Below are 9324 nucleotides of genomic sequence, written 5' to 3' on the forward strand. Positions count from 1 at the left end.
CGCTGAAAGGACCTCCGGTGGTCTGTGGAGCTAGTCGTCAACCCGATGGCCAATTCTAGTAGCGTTCCCGGTTCGGTCCGGGTGGGGTCTGCCCGGGCCGGGGCATTACAAATACAACCAAAAAGAAGGCATTCAAAGCGACCTAAGACGATTCTTCTTCAGAGGAATTAGAAGCTGAAGAGCAGAAGCACCAAAGCCACCTGACGCTGATGACCCGTGAATCAGAATCAGAGGATGAATAAGAAGACGGGTCTGAACCTGAATCGAGCCACGAGTCCGTACTCATTTCCGAAGGTCCCATGAGGTAAACTTTTACTTAAGCAAAAAGTTTTTAAAGGTTATTTCATGTTTGAATAGAAAATTAACCGAACAAGAAAATCAAAATAAAATACTCCTTGAGGAAAACCAACAATTCAAGGAATAAATTGAAAAATCAAATCCAAATCAAGTTCTAACACTTGAGGAGGAAAATTCAACACTAAAAGCTGAAATTAAAAGACTAAAAGAGTTTTTTTGAATAATTTACAACTAGATCTAAAAATTTAGATCTTATCTTAAACAGTCAAAAGGATGTTTAAAATAAATATGGATTTGGATACAAGTCAAATTCAAATAAATCATTTATATCACTAATAATACAACACAAACAACAAACTAAAGCTTGGATTCCGAAAGCGTATTTAACCACGCAAGTAGGAATTAATAAATATTATATACCTAAAAATGAAATATATTATGTAAAATCCAAAAACCCAATTCAGAATTCTAAAATTAAATCAACTAAACCAAAATCAAATAACAGAAATAACTATAGAATCAAAATAAAACCAAACTATCATCAAGTTGATTACAATTATAAAAGTAATCGACATAAATCTAAAACTAAAACTTAAAATTATAGATAAATAATTCAAGGGAGGCTCCAGAATAGCTGACATCTCCAAAACTAACCTACCCGGTAGGGTAATTAAGACTAGTTAAGAAGGGACAAAAGTTTAACTTGAACTATGGTACTGGTGAAGTTTTTTGGATGATAGTACATTAGGAAAACATTGTCAATGCATGTCTAGGAAGATATGACTTCGACTTGGTGCATTTGACTTAGTGGAACTAACCGAAGCTACCCCTTACAGATCCTAACTAGTTAAACCAAGGTTTTATACTAAGTTCAGCGGATGAGACTATTTGGAAAACCTTGAAGGTATGGTTACTCTAATGATGTCCAGGTGACTGACCATAGCCGAGAAATTTATTCAAAAAATGCTTGTTTGTTGAGCCCAAAGCTAAATCTGAATCTAACACAAAGTTAAATCAATCCTGAAACTGAATCTAACTTATCTCATAAAAATTATATGATTCCCTGATTGAAAATTTAGATCGGGTGAGATAACTAAGGAACAAATTAAATTAAATTTAAATTAATTAAATTAAATCAAATCAAATCAAATCAAATCAAATTAAATTAAAATGAATTTAATTAAAATTAAATTAAATTTAATTAAACTAAAGTTAAATTAAATTTAATTTAAATTTAAATTTAAATTAAATCAAATTAAATTTAATTTAATTCAAAATTTATTTTAAAAAATTATTTTAACTTTAAAAATTATTTTAAAAAATCTTTTTAACTTAAAATTTAAAAATTATTTTAAAAATTATTTTTAACTTAAATTATTATAAAAATTATTTTTACTTTAAAAATTATTTTAAAAATCTTTTTAACTTTAAAAAATTATTTTAACTTTAAAAATTATTAAAAAAAACTTTTTAACTTAAATTATTTTAACTTTAAAAATTATTTTAAAAAATATTTTTAACTTAAATTATTAAAAAGATTATTTTAACTTTAAAAATTTTATTTTAACTTTAAAAAATTATTTTAACTAAAAAAATTTTAGTTTTATTTTAAAAAACTTATTTGAACTTTAAAATTTCATTTTAACTTTAAAAATTATTTTAAATCTTTTTAACTTAAAAATTTAGTTTAAAAATTATTTTACTTTAAAAAATTGTTTTTAACTTTAAAAATTTAATTTACCTTTAAAAAAATTATTTAAATTTTAAAATTTTTATTTTAACTTTAAAAAATTATTTTAACGTTAAATAAAATTATATATAAAAAAATATTTTTAACTTAAAAATAATTTTTAAAATTATTTTAACTTAAATATTTTCTTAAAAATTATTTTAAAAAGTCTTTTTGTCTTAAAAAAATATTTTAAAAATATTTTAACTTAAAAATTATTATTTTAACTTTTAAAAAAATATTTTTAACTTAATACATTATTTTTTAAAAAATATTTTGACTTTAAAAAATTAATTATTTTAAAAATTATTTTTACTTAAAAATTATTTTAAATCATTTCAACTTGAAAATAAATTATTTTTAAAATTATTTTAACTTAAAAATTATTTTTAAAATTATTTAAACTTAAAAATTATTTTCAAAATTTTAACTATAATTTTTTTTAAAAAAAATTATGTTAACTTAATAATTTCTTTAAAAAATCATTTTAACTTAAAAACTATTTTAAAATTTTTCTTTCACTTATAAATTAATTTAAATAAAAAAATAAATAATAAAAAAAAATTCGATCAGAAACCAGGGGTGCCTGCCCCTGGTATTGCCTTTCGGGCGCCTGGAAGGCAGTCCGTGCACCCCGCCTTGACACTCTGCTCTAGGCTCTCACCGAGCTTTAACATAAGAGGGATTAAATTTAAAATTTTTACTTCCTTATTCGGTTATTACGTCACTGCGAATCAACCAAGGTCGTCATTTCAAGTATTTTTTCACGATGCGTCGGTAAATTTTCTTTCCTTTTCTAAATTTCATTAAATAAGTATTTTCTATAATTTATTGCTTAGTCTAGCTTTTCATTGATAAAGTAGGAAATGTTTTAATACTGGTGCTGGGCCTCTACTGCTAGTACCGATCCTATGTTTCCTACTGAAGAACTTAAGATTAGGTTTAACTCTACCATTTACATGCCTATATGGACTAGGTGTATAGATAGACCATTTTTTATGCACTCTTGCATCCCAGCTGTAGAGGTCATTGACTACTATAACTTGCAGCGTCTTGTTTACTGTACTAGTTCAGTTAACATAGGTTTATGTGCTGAATTGTACAACAACTTAGTTAGAGTAGATGACCTTCTATACACTACTAGGGTAGCTGGTATTGATATCACGCTATCCCTAGCTGTCATCCAGACCTTTTTAGGTCTAGGGCCATCTACATGCACTTTTCAGTGCTGCCCTCCTAGGGATCTACCATTTGGTGATCCTTACTCACATATTACTCTTAATATGATTTATTCGTATTTTTTTTGGGGAGAGCGAGTACCCACTGTTACCTAGTTTAGGTCTGTCTCCCTTCGAGTCCAGGACTATGTCCTCAATAGGGTTTTAGTCTCTTGTATTTTACCGTTGACCACTCGCGACATCACGATGATGCGTCCATTTCACTCTTTTCTCCTTTATGCCTTTTGCCATAGATTAGATATAGATATTAGGCTACATATCTTTCATGTCATTATCTACACAGTCAAAGTCATCACCAGCGGACGAGTTCATATACCGTACTACCACATTTTGATAGCATATATTGCCTCCTTAGATATTGACATCACCAGAGGTGATGTCCGAGTTTTGACTGAGTTTGACGTTGTAGGATCTAAGAACTTCTGTTTAGGTGGTATCCATACCGATGATGATGATGTCTTGTCCTGGCGGAGGGGGTACAACACCAGTCTGACACAGTTGTAGAGCCAGATGCCCAGGAGGAAGAGGCAGGGCAGGATGAGTTTATGATCACACTATTCGGCGAGGCCACTCCTGCCCCAGCACCGCCTCCATCCCGAGCACCACGTCCCTCTCCTCACACTCTAGGCAATCGAGTTATCGGACTAGAGCTATCTATGACGAGTCTCCGCCAGGAGGTCTCCGATTTTCACCAAGGTATGCGTCAGGAGGTCTCTGACCTACGACGGGATATGTAACAGGAGGTCTCTGACTTGCGACGGGATATGCGGCAGGAGATCTCCGACCTTCGACGTGACCTATCTAGCTCTCGAGAGGATGACCGAACTCGTCACTCTCAGTTGATAGCGTTGTTACGCTCCTTGGACTCCGGACCACCTCCTTCATCATCCCAGTAGACTAGGCGTTATTGTATTTTCATCATGACTATAGTATATTGACTGTAGTATATCTTGAGTTATTGACTTTTACTTCATATATTGCCTTGTGATGAATATATAGACTAGGATTCTTAAATTGCAAAATTATTTTCAAAAATTATCTTTAAAATTCTAGGGTAAAACTTTTTATATTTCTCAAAATTCCCTATTTTTAGAATTTTAAAATTAGTTTTAGCCTTAGACTAGCTCAATCCCTTAGAAAACATGCTTATATAGGTCTAGAACTTGAGCATCTCACGAACACACTAGGACTATCTTGTTTGTGAATTGCTAAACTTAAAAAAGAGTGAGATGTATAGGCAGATTGTCTGGACTTAAGATGCTTATATCAGTGCATCGACATAAGTCTGAGCGTTAAAAACTAAACAAATATTAATCATGTTAAGTATTTCAGCTTAGTCAAACACTAACTAAATACAATTAACCTGACTAACCAATTGAAAGCTGCTATCCTCTGATAATTAGTAAGTAACTAATGGTTAGATAGTTGGACTTTTTTAATGTCAGGTTTAAGGGGGAGGATTAATTCAAATTATTTTCATACTTAGTAAAACTATTTGTAACAAAATTATTTTCTCTTTTGAAAATATTTTTGAAAAATATTTTTGAAAAGTGTTTGTCATTTCCTTAACAATACTTTAAATTTGCTTTAATTTTATTTTTGAAAATTGACTTTCATAAACTTATTTTGAAAATTGACTTTCACAAACTTATTTTTAAAAATTGGCTTTCATAAACTTATTTTTGAAAATGACTTTCATAAACTTATTTTTGAAAATTGGCGTTCATAAACTTATTTTTGAAAATTAGCTTTTATAAACTTGTGTTTGAAAATTGTTTTTAAAAAAATTGCCTTAATTTTGCAAGCTTATGTTTAAAAATTGATTTAATTTTGCAAAACTTGTTTTTGAAAAGTACTCTGAAAATTGCTTTAATTTTGCAAATTTATTTAAACTTACAAAGTTAGTAGGTTTTTGCCTTAATATATCTGATAAAAAGTTAGCTATTTTCAAAAAGTTAAAGGATGTTGAAAATTATTTCTGATCTCAAAGCTTATATTTTTTCCTTCAACGATTTCTTCAAAATTTTTCTTTAACTTATTTTCTACATTAACCCCCAAGTAACTCTGACTTCAGTTAGCATTCTCTATTGCATTTTTTTACTTAGCCACTTATTCCTATTTATTCTATGTTTTTTTTTATGAATGTCAAAGGGAGAGGGTTAGATGGTTTAAGTTAGTTAGCAACAAATATCAAACATAAAACAAGACTAACTTAAAAACCATGTTGTTGATTATAATTACTTACTTTTTGCATTTTTTTTTCACTAACTTAACCCAAGTTGTCATTATATCAAAAAGGGAGAGATTATTGGTGCAATTAGCACTAACGATCTAACTCAGGTTTTGATGAATGACAAAGTAGGTTAAGTTAGTTTCGTTGTGATCTAACATTTTGACTAAGTGTGCAGGAGAAGCTCAACTAGGTTGACAGCTAGGTTGACGGGTTGTCCTGATAGCTGGCATGAAGTCCAGCTAGGTCGATGGGCTGATCGGATAGCTAGCACGAAGTCCAGACAAATCGACGGGCTGACTGGATGTCTGGCATGAAGTCCAGCTAGGTTGACGGGCTGACCGGATAGCTGGCACGAAGTCCAGACAGGTCGACGGGTTGATCGGACGTCTAAGGTAAGTCACTGGAGGGGAGTGACTTGGTGAGGACGCGCTCCCCGTTCAAGGGAACTATAGGCGTCGATCCAACTTAGAACCATTTCAGGAATCTAAGTTGAGATCGTCACTAGATTTCGGTCTCAGTGAGACAGAATCTAATTATTACTTTGTTTTATTATATTTGTGCTAACTTTTATTTTACAGAGTAGTATAACTTTTATTTTACCTCGGACTAACATTTTCTATGCAGGAAAAGGAATTTCTGGAAAATGGTAGTCTGGGTGCCCGGAAGGCAAAAACTTATCTCGTCACAACGTAAAGCGCACTGATTGGTCTGGCCGATGTCACGGTCTGGGCACCCGGAGCACTCCTATATAAGGAGCCTACTTCCAGAGCTGAGGATACAACTACTTCCTACGACTGCTCTATTGCGCTCTGCTCCTACGACGTGACATCGCTTCTCCGACAACTTGCGGCTCAAGTTATTTTTAATTGTTGTTAATATATTTTCTTTTTAAATGAGTTCTTGTACTTTCATTTGTAAACACTTGTCGAACCGTTAGTGAATTGCCCAACGAAAGTATTCGACGAGTATGGGCCTTAGAGTAGGAGTCGACGAAGGCTTCGAACCAAATAAAACTGGTTTGTGTTAGCGTTGTGATTTTTATTTTCCGCTACATACTCGCAACGAATTTTTGATCGCTATTCACCCCCCCCCCTCCTCCTCTAGTGACTTCTACAATCCAAAAGTATCAGAGCTTAGTTAGCTCTGAATTAATGCAACCACCGATCGAGCAGGGGGATCATTGCTTTTTTTATTTTTTCCAATTTCTATTGCTTAATTATAAATGCAATAACAATTTTTTTCCCACACTACTTACCACAAGATCCAGTCTTGGTATCCATTTTAAGTTTTCTTTTTCGGTATATTAATGGCCCAAACCGAGGGATCAAACATCGTTCGTCCCTTGCTATTCAAAGGAGATGACTTCCCCTACTGGATGTGTAACGCCCCAATTTTTTTATCCATAACTTTTAAGAAAATACATAAATTGTGGACATCACTCGCTCATACTTCCATAACGGGTTCTCAATTCAAATAAAATTACATACACCACTTAAAGAAAGTAAACATAGCTAAATGTGGAAATTAAACTGGAAGGTCTTCGGGTTGTACTAACATTGTTCTGAACTGGCTCATTGGTCAATGCCTCCTGTCTTATTAGTTTCATTGTCTAAAAAAAAGTTAAAGTTTGTGTTGGGGTTGCAAGGTTGTAAACATAGTCCCACATTGAAAACACATGAGAAAGATCATGGGTTTATAAGAGGAAATATATCTCCATTAGAATGAGGTCTTTTGGGTAGAGTCCAAGAGTAAAATCATGAGGGATTAGGCCCAAAGTGGACAATATCATACCATTGTGGAGATATCTAAATTCTTTTTGATCCTACAGTTTGTGAGTCGAGAGACTCAGCACGTTCAAAACTGTGTTATGCAATAGTTAGCATCTACGACCTAGTGTACTAAGGAAAAACATATGCTAGGTAACTTAGAACCTGATCACTGGCATATCCTAGACGTGAACACAAATATATAAGTATAAGAACATATAATATGTTAGGCTCGAAATGTGCTAGAGGGGGAGTGAATAGCTCGTCGTACTCATCGTTGCTTGCTTCTTGGTGATGATATACAGCGGAATATACAAGAAACAGAATACAACGCTAACACAAGGATTTACTTGGTATCCACCTCAAGAAGAGGTGACTAATCTAAGGATCCACACACACGAGCACTCTCCACTATGTAAACACTCCTTTACGGTAACTACTAAAGGTGGAGAAGACCTACAACACTCTCAGTACAAGAAGAAAGAAAGGGAAGCAAATACAATTGAAATCTTACAAGATTTACACTTGAACCCCTAGCCCTAGCTTCTTCTTCTTGTCGTAGATCACCTATTGACTTGGGCGTACACAAACTCTAGCTTTGTGTACTGTGGATGCATGCAAGTTCAATGGTATTGAAACTGTCCAAATTCTGAAACTGGAATCCTTCAATTACTGATCAATCCAAGGATTTTAAATCTGTTGCTGCTGAAAACTTCAATTACTGATTTCTCAACAGTGCCAAATCTATGTGCCAAGTTCCTTATGGGGCTTCGTGATTAATGAAAAGACCAAGTAAAGCTCATTTTTACTCATTGACAAATGGTAATTCTAATTGTCCAAATGTTTAACAGATTAAAACTTGAATCAACTTGTAGTTTTAAATCTGGATACTGCAATAACTGGAATTACAGCAGCTAGATTTCAATGTTATAAATCTGTTTCTCTGAGCAATTCAAATCGGATGAAGCATTTAAGGATTACATAACATCTATAGAGACATGGCTGCAGGAATCAACTGCTAAATCCTTGAATTCATTTTCTAAACTTTATTGTTAAGCTGTTGGAATGAAAACAGAAATTTTATCAGAGGAAGCCCTTTTGAGTGCCAAGTCTATTTGCTGCTCTTGTTCAGTAATATCCTAAATTAGACTTCTGTTATTCTAGTGCAAACTCCTAGTAGCTTCATTCATCATGACTTGAGCTAGAGTTTCCTTGAAGTCCACAGATTGAAAATGAATTCAGAAATCAGAATCAGTTCATTTCTGTTCTTGATTCTGATTTTGATTCTGCAGATATGGAACTCCATTAAGTTGAAACTTAATTTGGATTGTTGGAATGGTGATGCACATTAAGAGCTATATCAGTATTTGTTCCTTAAAATTGAGCTTGAATATGAAATATAAACACCTGAACCATTTGGAATCCTTAATTCTTTGAGCTAGAGACTAAATTTGATGTGCAGGGGCTGATGCTGAGTGCCTTACTGGAATTTCCCAGCTTTACTTCAAAAGCAATGAATCTGAGATGATTTGCTAGCTGATTTCTTGATCTTGAATCACTGAAGATTGAACCACAAGTTTAAGTAGTAATTCAAATGAGGAATTTAATTTGATAAGGACTGAAAAGGAAAAGATCTAGTAAAGATTTCAAGAATGAAGGAAGTTACAAAAACTGCTGAAATGCAGGAATCAAAATGGAATTTGAAGTCAATGGTGAAGCTATTTGAATAGATGAAGGAATAATGGGCTCATTAGTGATAAGTTTGGAAATGGATGTTGAAATGTTGTTATCTGATAATTTCTGAAACTGGAATCTGAAACAGCAGTTTTCAAAAGGCTAATCCCAGATTCGAGTTCCTGAAAACGGATTTCCAGGAGGCTGAAGATCTGCTGCAGTTCTTGCTGCGACATTAGAGTTTTGTTGAATGCTGAAGCTGATTACATTGTATCAAAGTTGTATCACAACTCATGAGTAGAATTCAAATCAAACTAGAAGTTTTAAAAAATGTTACTGGATTTAAGGATTCTGAAACTTTATTCATGAAGGGCTTGAGGAATGAGT

This window comes from Zingiber officinale, chromosome 1A (genome assembly GCF_018446385.1).
Source record: "Zingiber officinale cultivar Zhangliang chromosome 1A, Zo_v1.1, whole genome shotgun sequence".
NCBI lineage: Eukaryota > Viridiplantae > Streptophyta > Magnoliopsida > Zingiberales > Zingiberaceae > Zingiber > Zingiber officinale.